Here is an 18386-nt window from a genome sequence, read left to right as displayed (position 1 = left end):
ACAGCCTCCCCCAGGATCTTGTCTGGACACAAGGAAGGTACGCAACACAACCACCACCGTTGGAGGGGCAGACAGGTGGGCAGCTGGGTCAACAGGCGGAGGGGGACTCATGACTCCCAAGGGACCCACTGCCAGGACACTCCCAACCAGTCCAAAAAGCTGTCCTTCTGGAGCCCAGCAGAAGGGTGAAGAAAACATTACCCAACAGAGGGGCAGGGATGGGGGTAAGCACCAAGGCAGGCAGACAGGCTCCAGCACCAAGTGGGTGCAGGAAATGCCCCCGGTTGCCCCTATGCCCCTCGCCACATCAAAAGTACCTCCATGTGTCGGGAGGTAAATGCCCTCCTCTTGGACTTCCCTGCCCAGCCCTCAGCCTGCAGCAGGTGTCCAGCTGGGTGCAGCCACAGAGCTCACCTGAGAGGTCCAGCATTCGAGTGTCTCTGTGCTAAAGCACTTCAGTCACCATATCCTGGGGCTGAAGAGAAGCTGGCCTGGACACACAGCACCTTGAGGCCAGGTCCTAAGCCCAGAGTTCTCTCCATACCATTACAGCACGCCCCTCTCCAGGAGCTCCCCAGGGGCACACCAGATGAACAGGCTGAGGAGTCTGGAATAAGGAAGCAATTGAGAGGCCAGAGCTTAACTCTCTAGGTCATCAGCTTCAGGTCTGGCTGAGACCAGCCTCCCACACAATCTTGGGCCCACTTCCCCCTCCACTTGTAAAATAAAATAAACATCAGGACTGTCACAGTTTATTATGCCAAGGGGGAAAGTTAAGCCCCGGAGACCCAGCCGGAGGGCGTATCCGCAACTCTTCTTCATTCTTGTTCCGTAAGTGACTAGAAAAGACCACACACCAGATCTCTCCCACTTCCAGTCACCAATCTTTGTGATGGATTAACTGCCTCTTTCACTGTCCTGCACCTACAGACCAGATGGCACAAGACCCCATGCCTGCTACATCTTCCATATGGATGCCAAATCAACCTTCCCTGAAAGATAAAGGCCACCGCATGGAATCAGATCTAACGATGGATTAAGCCCTCATGCAGAAGGATGCTGAGATTCTGCTAAGCTTCCCTAAATTTGTCTATATAAATGATCCCGAACTTCCATGCTTCAGAACACTGACTTCCATTCTTTGGAATCTGTGTTTCCTTGGTGCCCGTCCTCAAAGAACCTTGCACTTGAATAAACTCTCTTTAAACTAGATTTGGACCCTTTGGAGTATTTTGGGTTGAAATACTGCACTATGAGTTCCTAAAAGAGATGGACGTGCAGGGTGTCGGCCTTCTTCGGGCCCCGGAGTGGACCTGCACACGGCACATGCTCATCCCAGGTACCTCAGGAATCTGCAAAGGCAGTCTTAGCCCAAATGCTTAAAAAACAGAAAGCACACATGTTCTAAGGTCTGGAGAGGCACAATCCCCCTCGCTTCTCTACCTTGTGATGAGAGGCTACGTTAAAAATGGCTTAAGCATCATAAAATCAGTTACATTCATGGTGAGGAAATATGGAAAGGCAGTAAAATTGGCAGAGTATGGAGATGAGAGGACACTAACCTCCCTGGCTCTCCAAGGGAAATAGGGAACAGCTGAGACAGAGAGGAAAAGGAATTTAACAAATTTAAAATTCAAAGTGCTGCTTCTGCTTCCCCAACGAGCCTCGTCAGTCCCAGGGGACCTCGCGCAGACACTGATGGCGTCCTTGCTCAAGTCCTCCCAGCTCATCCTTACAAATGTGCTGGAACATTCGTGCCTGCACCAGCTGGGCCCCCAGGTTCTGATCCAGAGAGCGGCAATGAGGGCAGTTAAGGTGTGTCCTCCAGGCCCACCTCCCCAGGGGTGCTCTGTGCCCTTCAGCCCCCATCAGCCCTTATTCCCACCCCAGCCCATTCAGGCTGGGAAGGGCAGCAGAATGTGACAGCCATCACACCTGGGGTGTCTCTGGTCATGAAACGGGACCTGCTTCCTTCTTTCAGCAACTGGCAGTCACACAAGTCCTGTGAGCTCCCAACAAGTGCCTGACCATCACACATGATATGCCGCCTGGGGGCTGGTCAGGTGTTACTAACGGAGAGAATAGTGAATGATGTGCCTTGTGGACCCACCAAGGTGCTGCCTCCTGACGCTCAGTGTGGTCTCTCTCCTCCATGCAGACAGCAAGGGTGACTCAGGAGGAAGCCGGCACCAATTGCATTTTGTCTCCACAGTCTGACCCCTGGGACAGCTCTCTCTAGCCTCATCTTACTTGCTAATTTTTGTTTTAAATTTACAGACATTATTTTTTAGAGCAATTTTAGGTTTACAGAAAAACTGAGCAGAAATGAGAGCTCTCATCTACCCTTCAGCCCCAGGCAGATTCCCCTGCACCACATACAGCTGCAGTACATTTGTCACGGCTGATGAAATGATGTGGACATGCTGTTATGAACCAAAGTCCACAGCTGACACGCAGCTCACTTGTCATGTCTTACCTTCTCAGGTTTGGAGAAATGCATCTCTGCAGTCCCTGTGTGAGACTGCGTGTCCACCATCACAACCACGTGCAGAGTGGGTTCACTCCCGCAAGAAAGAGCGTGTCCACCATCACGGCCATGTGCAGAGTAGAATGGGTTCACTCCCGTGTGAGACTGCATGTCCACCATCATAGCCACATGCAGAGTAGAGTGGGTTGATTCACGCGTCAGAGTTTGTCCACAGCCACATGCAGAGTAGAATGGGTTCACTCCTGCATGAGACTGCGTGTCCACCATCAAAGCCACGTGCAGAATAGAATGGGTTCACTCCTGTGTGAGACTGTGTGTCCACCATCACAGCCACATGCAGAGTAGAGTGGGTTCATTCCCGCGTGAGAGAGTGTTCATCATCAGGGCCACATGCAGAGGAGAGTGAGTTCACTCCCACGTGAGACTGCATGTCCACCATCATTGCCACATGCAAAGTAGAGTGGGTTCACTACCACATGAGAGAGCGTGTTTATCATCACGGCCACGTGCAGAGTAGAGTGGGTTCACTCCCACTTGAGAGTGTGTGTCCACCATCAGGGCCACATGCAGAATAGAGTGGGTTCACTCCCGCTTGAGTGTGTGTGTCCACCATCAGGGCCACATGCAGAGTAGAGTAGGTTCACTCCCGCCTAAGAGAGTGTGTCCACCATCAGGGCCACATGCACAGTAGAATGGGTTCACTCTTGCATGAGGCTGCGTCCACTATCATGGCCTCAGGCAGAGTCAATTCACTCCTGCGTGAGACAGCGTGTCCACCATCACAGCCATGTGCAGAGTAGAGTGGGTTCACCCTGGCATAAGACAGCGTGTCCATCATCATAGCCACGTGCAGAGTCGGTTCATTGCCTAAAAACTGTCTGGGTCTGCCTATGCATCCCTCCCATCCATCCCTGGCAACCACTTTTTACTTTTTACTGTGTCCACAGTTGTCTTTTCCTGTATATCATGGAGTAGAAATCCCACAGTACACCACCTTTGCGGATCGTCCTCTTTCACTCTGCAATATACATTTAAGGTTCTTCCAAGTCTTTTCACAGCTTGCTAGCTCATTTCTTTTTAGCACAGAATAGTATTCTATCGGACATACCACCGTTTATCCATTCACCTATGGAAGGACACTGTTACCATGTGGTTCCTGACCCCTCCAAATCTCAGGCTGACATCTGATCCCCAGGGTTGGAAGCAGGGCCTGAGAGGAGGGTTTTGGGCCATGGGGGCTCATGATGGCTCATGCTAAATAGCAGTCCTCACTTGATCGGTTCCCAGGAGAGCTAATTGTCACAGGAAGCCTGGTGTCTCCCTGCGTTCCTCCTTCCTCCTCACCATGTGGTGCCAGCTCCCCTCTCTCACCACGAATGGAGGCAGCCTGAGGCCCTCACCAGAAGCCAGGTGCTGACGCCATGCTTCTTGCAGGACCTTGAGCCAAAAAAGCCTCTTATTTATAAATTACCCAGACTCACATATTCCTTTATAACAACACAAAAACAGACTGAGACAGACATCTCGGTCACTTCCACATTTTGGTGATTATGAATAAAGCTACCAGAAACACTCATGTGCAGGTTTGTGTGTGAAAATAAGTTTTCAACGCACTTGGACAACTTCCAAGGGGCACAGAGCTAGACTGTACAGAATGTTTCCTTTTCTAAGCAGCTGCCAAACTACCTTCAAAGTGGCTGCAGCACCATTTTGGATTCCCACAGCAATGGCAAGAGTTCCTGTTGCTCCATGTCCCACCAGCATTTGCTGCCGACCACGTTCTAAGCACATATGGTGAGATCTGGGTGCTTTCACTCCCTAATGGCATGCAATGCTGAGCATCTCCTCACATGCTTCTCCATCACCTGTATCTCTGCTTTGGTGAGGCACCTGTTCAGATCTCATCCATCTTTTATTTGAGTGGTCTGTTTCCTCACCACTGAGTTTGAAGAGTTCTTTGTATGATTTGGATAACAGCCCTTATCAGATGTGTCTTTTGCATGACAATGAAAAATATTTTCTCCATTTGTGGCTTCTCTTTTTATTCTCGACAGTTTCCTTTGCAGAGAGCAGCAATTTCTAATTTTAATGATGTCCAGCTCATCAATTCTTTCACAGATTGTGCATTTGGTGTTGTATATGAAAAGTCACTGCCAAATCAAAGGTCAGCTAGATATTTCTCTTGTTATCTTCTACGAGTTTTAAAGTGCTGTGCTTTACACTTAGGTGTGTGACCCATTCTGAGTTGATTTTTGTGAAAGATGTAAGGTCTGTGTCTAGGTTTTTCCCTGTGGCTGTTTCACTGTGCCAGCACCATTTGCTGAAAAAACCATTCTCCTCTGAGCTGCCTTTGCTCTGCTGCACACGATCAGCCGACTATATCTGTGGAGGTCTATTTTGAGGCTCTCCAACCTGTTCCACAGACCTATTTGTCCATTCTCTCATCAACATTACACTGTCTTGATGACTGTGGTTTTACATTAAGTCTTGAAGTCGGGGAGTGTCAATCTTCTGACTTTGTTATTCAGTGTTGTGCTAGGCATTGCCACCTTTACCTTCCCATAAAAACTTTAGAATCTGTTGGTATCCACAAAAATAACTTGCTGGGATTCTGACTGGGACTGCATGAAACCTCTAGAGAGAATTAGGAAGAACTGACACCTTGATAATAGTGAGTCCTCCCATCCATAAACACAGACTGTCTCTGCATTTATACTGAGTTCTCCTATCCATGAATATAGAATGCCTCTGCATTTATACTGAGTCCTCCTATCCATGAACATAGAATGCCCTGCATTTATTTACACCTTTGATTTCTTTCATCAGGGTCTTGTGATTTCCTCACACATATCCTATACAGGCCTGTGTGTCTAAGGCATCTTTTGGTGCTAATGTAAATGGTACTGTGTTTTGATTTCAAATTCCCTCTGCTCATTGCTGGTATGCAGGAAAGCAGCTGACAGGTGTGTATTACCCATGCATCCTGCAACCCTGTTCTCACCATGCATTATTCTACAAGTTCTTTTGTTCTTAGAATTTTCTACATAGATGATCATGTCATCTTCAAACAAAGACAGTTTTATTTATTCCTTCCTTTATTCCCTCTTCTTGTCTTACTGCACTAGCTAGGACTTCCAGTACGACAGTGAATAGGAACAGTGAGTGGGACTCCTTGTCTCGTGCCTGATCTTAGTGAGAAAGCTTCCAGTTTCTTATTTGGTTTAAAGAAGAAAATAGCTGACAGGTAATAAGAAATTAGTTTCTCTATGACAACAAAAAGAAAAATCTGCCCATTTAAACAGGACCGGTCACTAGAGCCCATGTGTGTCCAGCAGCTGCACACACTCTCTGGGGAGGCCACCCTCTCTTATTAGGGACTAGTCTTAGATCTGTGGGGTTCCCAGAGAGCATCTTGTGGCTGCCCAAGTTCTTGGCTCCACCAGAAATCAGTTGGGCGCAATCTCCAGGCCCCGGGGCCACCCCTGCTGCTCATCTAGGGCAAGAACGCCTAAAGGAAGTCAGCTCTGCCGTTTACAGGCTGAGCCATCCTCCTTCAACCGCCCAGAATGCTGCAAATTGGGCCTTTTCTAGGATACACAAGTCACACCTTTTCCAGAAAAACCACAACTGAGGAAACCTTCCCAGACAGTCAATGACTAATGTTCACTAATGATGTTCATGTTCAACAAACACAAAATGCCCCCTACACTCTAATCAGAATTTTGAACAAACACTACCCAGAAAGGTGGGACTAACCATGAACGGTATCAAGGAACAGCGAATGCTCCTACCTTCAGCCCTGCAGCCACCCAGCAAGCAAGGCTGAGCAGAGCATGTGGGTGGGGGGCCCTCAGGCCACCAGGCCCTCCTTCCTCCAACTGCACACCCATGTGGAGCCAGACTTATTCCACAGACTCAGAAGAGACCACAGCAGATGGAAACAGACACAGACACGAGAAGCCTCTGTCTTCTATTTCACCAGACACTGAAGAGATTTGTGGAAAATAAAAAAACAATACCATTCCTCTCACTATATCTCATTTTGTGTTAGAAAATACATTTTTCATAAATATATTTTGTCAACTGATAATGAATTGTTTTTAATGAGGTTATAAATTGTAAATAATGTTTTAATTTTAATTTCCAAAGACAGTAAATACTGATAGATAATTGTTTATTGTTTAAAAGGCCTAGACCAACAAGTGAGGGCAATGCTGCTGCAGAGGAAGGTGCAGGTGGTGGGCAAGTGTGGGACTCTTGCCCCCCTCCCCCTGCTCTCACAGCGATGCTCAGGACAATTACCCACCAGCTCTCGCCGCCTCTCACAGAGCTGTGCAGGACTCGTGCCCACCACCTCTCATGGTGACATGTGAGCCCACATCCTAGGCCCAAGGGAAAAGTCCACTCATGAAGGAAGCAATGGCCTCAGCAAAGAGCCCTAAATCTAAGCCTCTGCAGGTGAGCCCCAGGATCTCCATTTTCAGGCTAGTTTCTCCATATAATTCATAAGCAGCAAGGCATGTGGGAAGCATGGCCATGATCAAGACCAGGTAGCCCAACGCTCTCCAGTCCTCTAAGGGATTCACTTCTGGTTTCTCTTCCCAGACAGGGGGAAAGCTCCTTCAGGGCAGTGGTCACAGCCTTCCTTCCCCTGGAGCCCCTATGTCTACTCTAAGCACAATGAGGCAGAAACAGGAACCCGCACTTGTCCCATGCTGACCAGCACCGCCAGTCAGAGCAACATCAACACTGCTCCTCCTATAGACTCTGCGCAACAGCGTTTCTCAGCCACAGTATTTAAAAAAGCGTCAGCATCAGAAGCCTCGTGCTCTGAGGAAGTGACCTGTGATTGACCAAGCTTGAAAAAGCATTGCCCAATGAGAGGCAACGTGGTTAAAGGGCACAGGCTTAGGAGACAGCCAGCCCTGAGCTCACAAGCAGACTCTAGGCTGAGGAGCTCCACAACCTTGGGGAAACCGAGACAAAGTGAGAGGCCCCCCCCCCCGCCAGTGTGCAGGGTCAGTGCCAGGGCAGGGGGATACGTGTGGCGTGCCTGGTACCCACAGGTGTCTAGCAAGCGGATGTTTCTTTGTTCCTATTCTCTTACCCAGTTTCCTAACAGGGTCCAGAGACCCTTCCAGGTCCATGGCACCACCTCAAGCTCAGGATGCTGGCAACACCAGCACCCTCCCTCAGACCAGGTCCACTCACCAGCCCAAAGCCTGCCCCTTCCAGAAGCCACACTTCTCCACAAGCAGACCCTGAGCCAGGTGCACTCCGCAGTGGGGGCCACCCCATCTCCTGGCATCTCCTGGGGCTGAGCAGTGGAGGCCACCGTGGGAGGGCTGGAGACTGATTTTATGCTCTGCCAAACAAGGAAGGAAAGCGTACTCAAATCACCTGATGACATTGGAATTGCTCTCCACACCCACACACCAAGAATCGATGCATGTGTTTTCCTGGGCTTGGGCATGGAAAGGGGCCAGCAGCGGCCAGCGTCAAGGCTAAGGAAGCTCTTGGCTCAGAACTTACGAAGTTCACAGGAAGTTACCAGGAAACTCAAGAAGAGCGTTCATAAGAGGATGCTTCCAAGTCCATTGATGATGCCCTGGGCTCAGCAGGGCCAGGAGTGAGAGAGAAGGCCTCAATGACTGGGGAGCCTCCCCAGATAGCAGTTCCTGGTAGCCCTGGCCCTGCACTAGGCTCCCGCTATGGGGTGTGGGCTGCTCTCCTGGGGCTACGCTCACGCAAACCCCTTCTAAATAAGCAAGGAAACAGAAGCTCAGGGCAGCAAAAGACCTAGGGAGAACCCAAGCAAGGGCCCTTCTCCCATCTCCCTATTCCCTTCTTAAAGCAACAACCAACAACATTCAAATAGTAGTCATTTTTGTTTTTTCTCCAAATGTTTGAGGAAATCTAGATTCTACTACCACCTTCTGGGGGCCAACAAAGATGTTTGCTTTCAAAGGACAGAACTGACCCTGACACCCTCTTCTCAAACGTATACAGCTCTCCAAATGCCGTTTTCTGATCTAGGGAGCTGAGGTCAGGAATATTCTGCCCTCTAATAGAAATGTCACAAACGGCAGAAACGTTACCACTCTGCTCGGCCCATGTGAGTGACAGACCCATGCTGTTTCCTTCTTCCCTTCTGTGGCTTGCACACGCCCACTCTGGTCCCAGGTATAAACAGGCTCGTGCCATGGCAGTGCCTGAAAACCTCTGCCAGGAGAAAGAGAGCTTTCCCAGCAGTCCCAAGTCACCTCAAAGATGCCACCTCGGGCTCCCACACAGGCCAGATCCACAACCAGAACAGGAACTTCTCCAGGAAAGGTCTCCTGACCAGCGGTTTCTGAATTGTGCTCCTCCAGCCCTGAAGCTCCACAGAGGGGGTGCCAAGCAGGAGGCGGACACGTGGGGCAACTATGAGAGGGCGCAACACCAATATGACAACAGATTTCTGTGCTGATGGCACAGGCCAGCTCACAATCCGAGCACAGAGCCATGAGTCCTGGGCCCTTCCTCTGGGTACGCACCCACGCTGCGCTCTCACTGCCACCAGGCAGCCCAACATCGCAGGCTGAGACTGCTGCTACAAAGTGTTTCCTGGAGTGGGAGGAAATGCCAGCTTTTTTTTAACTTGCTAAAGAGGATGAGAGGATGCAGGGGTACGTACAGGGTTCAAAGGGAAGGAGATAGGAAGGGGATGCATCTGCTGCCCCAGGGGACATGCTCCCCAGCCACCGTCCTGGCTGCAGCAGTGCTCAGTAGAGGCAGGCAGTGGGGGCTGTCACCTCTGCAGGTGCACTTAGTCCAGAGCCACTCAGCCTAATGAAGTGAGGCGCCTTCAGAACCATGGAGAGGCGAGCACCAGACCAAGTGGCCTGGGGAGATAAGCACTTCAGCAAGGAGAGGATGGAAAACAGGTCCTATTGACAGAACTGAAGGAAAGGCACATTAAGAGGTGGGGATTTGGGGCATGAATCCCCAGACTCGTGCCAGACACAAACTTCTGGCCTGTTAAGATAAGTTGGCCTGCGGGGAGGCAGCAGATGGACTCTTCCCCTCCCAAAGGCCTCGCTGTCGTCGCCTGCAGCACCTCACTCTGAGAACCCCATACCCAGGGGCCAAGCAAGTGCTAAGAGGAAGGCCAGCACTCCTCAGCCCTCCCACAGGAAGGCTGCAAGTACCCTTCAAAGAAATCTATCAAGGGTAGAATTGACTCCAATACAGACGAGAAAGAAAGGCTCAGGGGTCAAGTGAGCAGGACCAGTGACGGGGCCCTCTACAGACCCCACAGATCCCACTCTTACAAATAAAGCCGCCATTCCCTAAGCACCTGCTTGATGTCAGGAACTTCTGAAATCTCCCAATTCTCCACTCATCTTGCAAAGCAAGAGTCTTGGGCCTGATTTTCTAGATGAAAAGCAGGAGAAGCAAGGAGAACACCTCTCAGCTGGGGTCAACATGCACTGGGGAGGCCCAAGCTCCCAGCCGAACAGGCAGGCTTCCTCCGAAGAAACACTCCAGCACCGAGGCCGGCAGCAAGAAGGACTAGCAGGCGAGGCTGCCTCAGCCTCCTGAGTGGCCAGTCCACCTAGACAGGGCGAGGACTGTTAAGGAGGGCCCAACCCCCAAGAAGCACCCTACACCACAGCCACAGCCTTAGCCCCCTGGCCGCCAAGGGGAGCACACGCCCGAACCCCTGAGCCAGCGGTGTACTCACAGAAACCGATGGGACCACCCTCCCCGCACCCCCACTTTCCTCCCCGCCACCAGCTCACAGGACCACCCTCCCTCCAAGCTCACAAGCTTCAGTCCAGGGCTTGCCAAGACAGGTCAGCTGGCAGCCCGGGCTGCACACCAAGATGTCCCCACCCTCAGCAGTAAGGGTGACTCCCCTGGTCATGCCCCCAGGGGCCACAGCCTTGAGCTGTGTCCTGCCTCTCGTCTCAGGAGGAACCAGCTACCACCAATAACCCAGTGCCCTGAGAGTATGGAAAACACAATACTTATGCTAGGGGAAGCTGCCAGGGGCTGGGGCCAAAGGCAGACTGCTGAGAACTCCCACAGCCACAGAGAAAACCAGTCGCTGTCCTTTGAAAAGGCAGCCAGGCTTTGGGAGACCCTGCCCAGATCACTCCAGCAAAGGCCAGTGTGAGGGGCTCTGTGTGGAGATGTCAGTTGCAGTTCAGACCACACTTTCCCCTGATCCTCGAGCCTAAGGTTTTGTGGGCTATTTAGGCCTGAAATGATAAAAAATAATTTTACGCCTAAAAATATTAAGAAGTAAATAACAATAGAGATCAGAAAAATCTGTGCCGTAGGTTTGACTCCATCCATCGCCCAGGGTGGAGTCTCTTCCCCTGGTGTGGGCCTCAGTTTCCCTGTTTTTATGGTCTATTATTTGGACCCCCACAGCACTTGCCCTGCTCCACTGCGGCATGGCACGCCATGGGCCAAGTGGCCAGGGCTACGCTCCTGTGGCTTCCAAAGCCCTCAACTCCTCCACTGCCTCCCTCTGTGACCTGTGCTTGGCTCCAGATCAGCTCACACAGCCTCCTGGCCTAGGAGGCCCCTGTGGACACCTCTCCCAGGGCCTCCCACTCTTGTCATTCCTTGGTGGCTTTCCCTGGGCCTCCCCCAGGCCAGTGTACCGGAGGCAAAGGCTCAGCCACATTCATCAGTGCCCAAACCTAAAACAGTAACTCCAGCACCCCTCCAACAGCCCCCATCTGCCCCACACATGTTCTTACACAAAACCCTCAAAGGACCCTGAAGAGTGAAGGGGGCTGGTGCCACCCTCTACCCCTCAGAATCGGAGAGTGCACCAGGCTTACTGACCCTCTGAGGCTCTGGCCGCAGCCACAGAGCCAGGAGCAATAGGCCAACCAGGGCAGAGACGCCGAGTGACTGGGGAGAAAGGAGAAGAGGAGCCAGGCATCCCTGGCTCAGCCACTTCCAAAATGAAAAGCCTCGTCTGCCTTGGACATTTCCTCCAAAAGAAGAGCCATGGGTGTGGGTGGGAGCCAGCCCCGCATCCCAGTGCAAGGCCAGGCCCCCACCAGAAGAAACCCCAAGGAGTGACCAGGTCTCCATGCCCGACCTCAGGTGGGAAGCAATGCTGACAGCAAGCACCAGTCTCTACATGCCAGAAAGGGTGGCTCCGTGGCCCTATGACCCACCGGCTTCCAGAACAATCTACGCAACTGCCACAGAACTAACCACTTAGAAAGTGATTGCATTGGGGATGAAATTTTTTCTAGTACTTGAATAAAAGGGGGAGTTTCACATTTCATCCACTTCCACATCCCTTAACAATAAAAACTTATTTAAAAATTCATGAATATGTAAATGCCATTTTAAATATGGAAATGCAAAACATGCAGGGAAACCGTCTGGGTGTGAAATATTAACGGCAGCTCATCTTGCTGAAAGAGGCAACACAAGCTGGCTGAAGCAGCAGGCGGGGGCACCCAGGCAGACCCCAGAGCCCAGCGGCAGCAGAGGCTGAACCGGCCCAGCCATGGAAGAGTGTGTGGTTTTTTTTGCCTTGAGGGCTCTGCCTGGGGAGGGAGCAGGGTCAGACATCCACTAGAGCAGGGCTGGCCTTGCCAAAGCCTGTCTGCACCCCTACAGGGCCAGCCAGTGCCCGCCTTCGGGGACCCCTCCAAGCCAAGCAGCCACCACGTGCTGGAGGGTACAGCCAAGACCCTTGGCCTTGTCTGCTGATGACCCAGGCTTTCCCCTGGAGCCAGGGCGGGCTGGACCCCCTCTCAGGAGAGACAAGGCTTAATCTCAGGTCCAGCAGGCAGCTGCAGCCTGAAACATGATGTTGTCTCAGACAGGTCCCCAGACCATACTGGGGGGCCACAGAGAACCCTGCATTGGCAGGACAGGTACCTGGGGTCCACATCCACCAACCCCGGGCTTCACTAGCCCCGATCAGGAAATTATCAGAGGAACAAGAAGGCACCGCGTGAGGGAGGGAGGCCCTGAGACAGACGCCCGCTCACCCAGGCCTCTCCATGCCATGCCCCCTACTTCTATCTCTCCCTCTAATTGGCCACAAAATGTATAGGCCTGGCACCCCCCTATCCCTGCTGAGGAGGCCCCTCGAGGAGGTTCTAAGCTGAGCACAGAGGAGCGAGCGGTTGCACATGCCACATGCACCATCTCACGTCCAAGTCTGGGCACTGCAGGCAGGCACCACACCAACAACCTCGGGAAGGCCCAGCTCCTCCGTGTGGCCCAGCTCTCAGGGCTGGTGCCGCCAAGCCCTCTTTTCCTGCCAAAGTCCCACTCAAGAAGAGAGGGGGAATGAGAACCAAAAGGACAGGCAGAGGCCACCAGCCAAGCCAGGGTCTCTAGGGCAGCCACCACAGGCCTGCAGGTAGACCGCACGCTGTGAGTACGGCACAGGCCTGTTCCCTGTCACCTCAAGTGGTGTGCTTTGGGGCACCTGACTCACTGAAGGGTCAAGGTTAAAGTGTGTGGTGCCAGACCCCAGGCACAGGGATGTCCCTGACATTTCGCTGAAAAACCGCTCACTGGGTCTATCCTACAGAAGAAAAAACTGACTCAGAAGAGAGATGGTTTTCCTAAGGTTCCACACTAACCAGACGGACCAGAGCAGCCTTCACCAAAGAACAAGGCAGGCACATGCGAGCATCTGCATTGAAACTACCACAGGAAAGCAGATGCCATATGGGCCTATTCTAGAGACAGACCAGGAGCCTCAAAGGCTGTCCCCTGGTGCAGGGCTGGGTCAGGGCTGGGCTATCTCCTGGTACAGGGCTGAGTCAGGGCTGGGCTATCTCCTGGTGCAGGGCTGAGTCAGGGCTGGGCTATCTCCTGGTGCAGGGCTGGGTTGCAGGCCGGGCTGTCCCCTGGTGCAGGGCTGGGTTGGGGGCCAGGCTGTCCCCCTGGTACAGGGCTGGGTCGGGGGCCGGGCTATCCCCTGGTGTAGGGCTGGGTCAGAGGCCAGGCTGTCCCGTGGTACAGGGCTGGGTCAGGGCTGGGCTGTCTCCTGGTGCACGGCTGGGTCGGGGGCCGGGCTGTCCCCCTGGTGCAGGGCTGGGTCGCAGGCCGGCCTGTCCCCTGGTGCAGGGCTGGGTCAGGGCCGGGCTGTCCCCAGGTTTTTTAAGTTCTCTATGATGACTTACAGAACACAGAATAGTGTGTGACTTTCCATTCTTGGTTCACTGTGCAGAACCCAGCTCAGGAACAGCCACAAGGGAGAGCTACACAGGGCCGGGGCTGGGGAGGGGTGCGGAGCTTCCTGCCCTCTCCAGGCAGCTTCTCACAGTGCCACGGCGTACTCCAACCCTGGGCACTCCGCCATCGCGTTGTTCAGGTGTTCACAGCCCCGGCTCTGGGCCCCACTGCCCTCTCCCTGAGGTGGGTGATGGGGTTGGGATATTCCCAGCCAGTCCTCATGTGGTCTTGGCAACAGCTTGTCTGTCACTAGCAGGCCCACCCTGAGTCATCACGTCAGCGCGAATGGAGGTGTGATTGGAAGGGGCTCACTCTGAATAGCAAGAGACATGCCTGTCACTCAGGAAATCCCAGGGGCTTCAGGGAGCCTGGGATGAAGATCAGACATGTGTTTCTTCTAATCCCACACCCCAGCTCTTCTCTGGTTTCAATTGTGGCTGTGAGGGGCCATACAGGCTCAGGCATCATACCCAGAGGCGGAAAGGAGAGGCCTCTTTCTTATCTTTTCTGCACAAGAAAGCCTTTCCTAGGACCCCCACTGCCAGTATGTGCCCCTTATGCCTCCTTGGCCAGAACTGAGTCTTATGCCTGCTCCTGCTGAAGATGGAGTTACCATGAGGGACTGAGCCTGTCTGGTGGAACCTATGGGGCTGCTGGGCAGTGGCAAGGGCTTGGGGCAGAGGGAAGGGCATGCAGCGGGGCCCGGGGACCTCTGTGTACTGCATGGCTGACCAGGCTGTGGGTCTGTGTGGAGAGTCTGAAGCCCGCCTGTTTGCCATTGATGATCAAGCTCATCCTCATTCTCCTGCGGACAGTGTTTTAATAATTTATTAATAGCCAGAAGGAGATTTCTTATTTGGGGGGCTGATGTCACTTTGAAAATTGGCTTTTAGAAGCATCTGGTTGTGTTGGACATAATCACATCAATTTACTTAAAAACCTCAAATGATAAAAATTGCCTTTTGCTTTCAAAGCCACTGTCAGATGAAACGGGCATTAGAAGTGATTTGAAATTAAAGCTTTAACATTTTACCAGGCGATCCTCTTCATTTCACTTTGGAAATGAAACACAATGAACTGTTAAGGGAAAGGAAACTTGCCTGTAATTTTCTCCCACCAAACAGGGAAGTGCTTTCTAAAGCTGTTTGCCTCGACCAGGAGCAGCAGGCCCCGTCTCTGTGTCCAGGGCCACATGGAAGGGAACGTTCCCATCTGCACGTTGCCTGCATTGCCTTTGCTGTGGTCACAGATGTGGATTGAGCCCATGAGGGGATTGGTTTGGGAATGGGGTCTCTGCTCCAGGGAGCATCCTCTGCAGTGGGCAGGTGGACCTCACAACCCCAGCCATGGCCAGCCTCTCAGGACCTGTGGGCTCCCTGAGTGCTGGAACGCCGCCCTGGGGAAGGGTGAGGTTTGGGGCACCCCATGGAAGCTCTTGGTGCTCTGTCCTCTTCTGTGAAATGAGGTCTTGGAGGTGAGATGAGGGCCACAGTACTGTTCCGGTCTGGGAGGTCAAAGGGAGAAGCTGCCCTGAAATCCTGGGTTCTCGCAGGCGTGTCCCAGCCTGGTTTCTTGTGTGTGTCTGTGTGCTGGCTTCTGGGCTCTGGCTTCACGTGGGATGTGTGGGGCTTCTTCAGCCAAGGTGCAGGCTCCAGATCGGGCTGGTAACAGCCCTGCCACCCATCGCCAGGCACGCTGCTGACACTTCCCTGGGATGGGGCAGTGGAGAGGCGCAGGCCGCCTCTGGGCGTGAGGTTGAGGCTCCAGGTCTGTCTTGCCTACAGGGTCTCAGGGGTGCTGGTCTGCTCCTTGCTGGTCATGTGACTCCTTGCTGGCCCTCTCTTTATCTCTGTGAGCCAGAAGGTGCTGACGGTAACAACTGGGTTGCTGTGAGGTCTGAGCCTCCTCAGCTGCACCTGGGCACTGAGCAGTCCTGGGGTCTCTGTGGTGCTGCTTGCTGAGGGGTGGATACTTCCCAGCCAAGCCTTTCTGGGGCCTGGTGATCGAGTGCCCAGCCCTTTCGTGCACTTCCAAGGCCCAAGAAGGAGGCAGACCCTAGGACAGGCGTCACTGGCGGTGTCCACTGAGGTCTGGATGAGTCCAGCTGTGGCCTCGGCGCTTGAATTCTGGCCTGTCCCCTGGGCTGCCGCCCTCTTACGTGGTAAGACACCATGTTCATCATGGCCTGCTGTGGTGGGGTCAAGGAGCCTTGCATGGTTGAACAGCTGAGCACATTTCTACGAGTCTTATAGGTGGTCAGATAGAAATTCAGATAAGCGTGAAGGAGGGAGCATGGCAGAAGATGTCAGGCCATGGTGGCCCAGATCTGAGAGGGCTTCACCAGGAGGGCCTCATTTTAAAGTCCCTTTTGTTTGTTTCTCATTGAAAGTAGCTTGAAGAGCCCTGGTCCAGCAAAGGCCACAGGGTCATGAGGGCAGCTTCCAGGCATTTTCCCTGGTCTATGCGGATCAGTGGGCACATGCTTATGTCCATACATGTTCTCCATACATGTTCCGTGTTTTGTACTAGGTAAACTGGCCGTGTCCATCTGTCCCTGCTAGTGAATGCTGTTGTCGCCATCTGAGGAGCTTTTCAGGGTGCAGCTCCGCTGCCCTATTTCTCGCAAGCCCAGTGCCCGATGCTTCCTCTTCGGGGCAGTGCTGCTGTGACAGTGCCATTAGGGTGGGCTCGTGTGGCAGGATCTTGGAATGCTAGTGCCTCGGACCGAGCTTCCAAAGTGATGGCTGGGTCAGTTGTGTGCCTGTTTTGAGGAGCTTGGCTTTTAGAAGACGAATATTGCCTATCAGCTGGCATAGTGTGCCCCTGTGAAAACAGCACAGTCTTGATGCACTTCCTGGGCGTTGTGTAACTTTCCTCATCTGCTGATCTGATGTGCAGAACAGAGCGCCTGTCACCAGTGTGATACATGTCCACGTCCACCAAGCCAGAAGCCAGTAGGTACCTCAGCGTCCTGTGTGGGTCGGTCTCCTCTTTGGAGTTCCTGCTGTGGCTGCCTTCGTTGAAGTTTGCGTCCTTTTCTCTCCATAGTTACTGCAGTAGCGTTCCAGCCTGTTTCAGGCTGGGGAAGCACCGAGAGCTCTCCTACCCAGAAGAGCTCTGAGGCAGTGAAGGCAGCCAAGGGAGGTGAACTTGCTATGAAACCCGGGCAGAAAATCAGATCATCCTGCAGTGAGCAGGTGCCGAGTAGGAAGCCACTGAGTGCCTCATTTGAGGAAGGGAAATGGCATCCTATCTTGGAGGTATCTGCTGGAGCAAGAGGGGATTTTCATAACATTGAGTTGTGGTTCTGACCCTTGTACTGGTGAAGCACAGTTCTAAGCACTGCTTGCTGTAAGCTGGACTGGAGTTTCTAAGTGCTGCTATAACCTGGACTGGAGTTTCTATCTCCATGTTTGTGGGTTCTTAGACTGGAGGCTGAAAGCCCAGTGGTGGCACCTGTGCTGCATCCTGATCTTGGGGCTGGAGTTTGTAGAGGCAAGAAGCTTCCGGAACTCTCAGAGTGGGACTTCCCGCTTTCCAGGGTTTTGAGGAGCCTGCTGGTTAGCTTTATGTGGGTTTACTCAGGTGCTGCACTGGAATTCTGTTTCACCATAGAGAGTATCTGTGGGGATGCTTGAGGATTAAGCGGGGTGACATTGATAACACGCCTGGTGTAGCAGCTCTGGGCAATCCATGGGACATGGTGCTGTGACAAACGATCGGGGTTGGTTGTGGAGCTGGGGACAGGCAGGGCTCTCGGTGGGCAGAGGAGTAGCCTACAGGGCACTGACAGTAAGCCGTTCTAGGAGGGCGGGGTGCTTGCCTGCATTTTGGCCTGGGGGTTGGGTCAGAACCATCAAACCCCGCCTCCTATGTGTTTCTCCCTTTATTTAGCTGTAGACAGGTAGGGTGTCATCAGTCACTGGTGTGAGCAGAGCCTGTCAGAGCCCCTGGTCCTCTTGACCTTGGGATAGGAGTATCATGGCAGTGCGGGGGAGCCTGGCCCGGTTTGTGCTTGAGCCTTGGTTTTGGCTCTTTGAATTTGAGAATGCAGCTCCTGGTTGTGGGGCTGAGGACAGGGCGTGCTGTTCAGAATCACTGGGTGGATCTGGTGTGCCCTCTGCTCACCTTTTACACAGGGTGCCTGGGGCTGTCCTGTAGCCTCCATGCCCTTGTTGGGCCTTCTTAGTATCCTTGGCCTTTAGGGACCCAAGCACCCCACAGTTTGGCTTCCCCAGCTCCGCCGTGGGTGGAGGCTGCAGGGACAGGAGGCAGCAGTCCTTCGTGGCGCAGCCAGTGGCCGTGCTGTCATCTTTCAGGTCTGGAGTGGAACAGGCTGGCGTGCTCTGAGGGCTCTTGAAGAACAGGGCTGGGAAGCTTGTACATGGACGTGTGGGGCTGTGTGAGGCCCTGCTCTTTGCCACTTCTCTGCTTTGCCGGAAATAAGGCTATGCTTTGGAAAGGGCTGGTGGCAGGAGTGGGCCTGTTAGGACCCCGTCAGGGCTGCAGGGTTCAGCTTTCTCCTCTGTAATCACGATGATGAATGATGACGGGGATGATGAGAGCAGTCAGTGTTATCCAGCATCTGCCCTTACCATGCACTGCGCTGGGGCTTCACTCGCAGTGTCTCACTTGAACCTCACAGAAGCTCCCGGGTAGCAGCTGTTATTATTCCCTGTTT

At 53.0% G+C, this 18386-nt stretch overlaps 1 protein-coding gene and 1 long non-coding RNA gene across 4 annotated transcripts in view; both read right to left on the bottom strand.

The window, feature by feature from the left end:
- MAD1L1 (mitotic arrest deficient 1 like 1) overlaps positions 1-18386 on the bottom strand; it is a 501873-nt gene that overhangs the window by 295555 nt on the left and 187932 nt on the right. The window lies entirely within an intron of this gene.
- Positions 2291-17870, bottom strand: LOC116537601. Its single transcript, XR_004263212.1, has 2 exons — positions 17093-17870; positions 2291-17061 (listed from the first exon to the last, which is right to left on the bottom strand). It is a non-coding gene; the product is annotated as an uncharacterized LOC116537601 (long non-coding RNA).

Source organism: Sapajus apella, unplaced genomic scaffold, assembly GCF_009761245.1.
Source record: "Sapajus apella isolate SASKATOON/1434 unplaced genomic scaffold, GSC_monkey_1.0 scaffold112, whole genome shotgun sequence".
In the NCBI taxonomy this organism is placed as follows: domain Eukaryota; kingdom Metazoa; phylum Chordata; class Mammalia; order Primates; family Cebidae; genus Sapajus; species Sapajus apella.
Note: the sequence above shows the minus strand (reverse complement) of the source record. Positions and strands in the feature narration are given on the sequence as shown.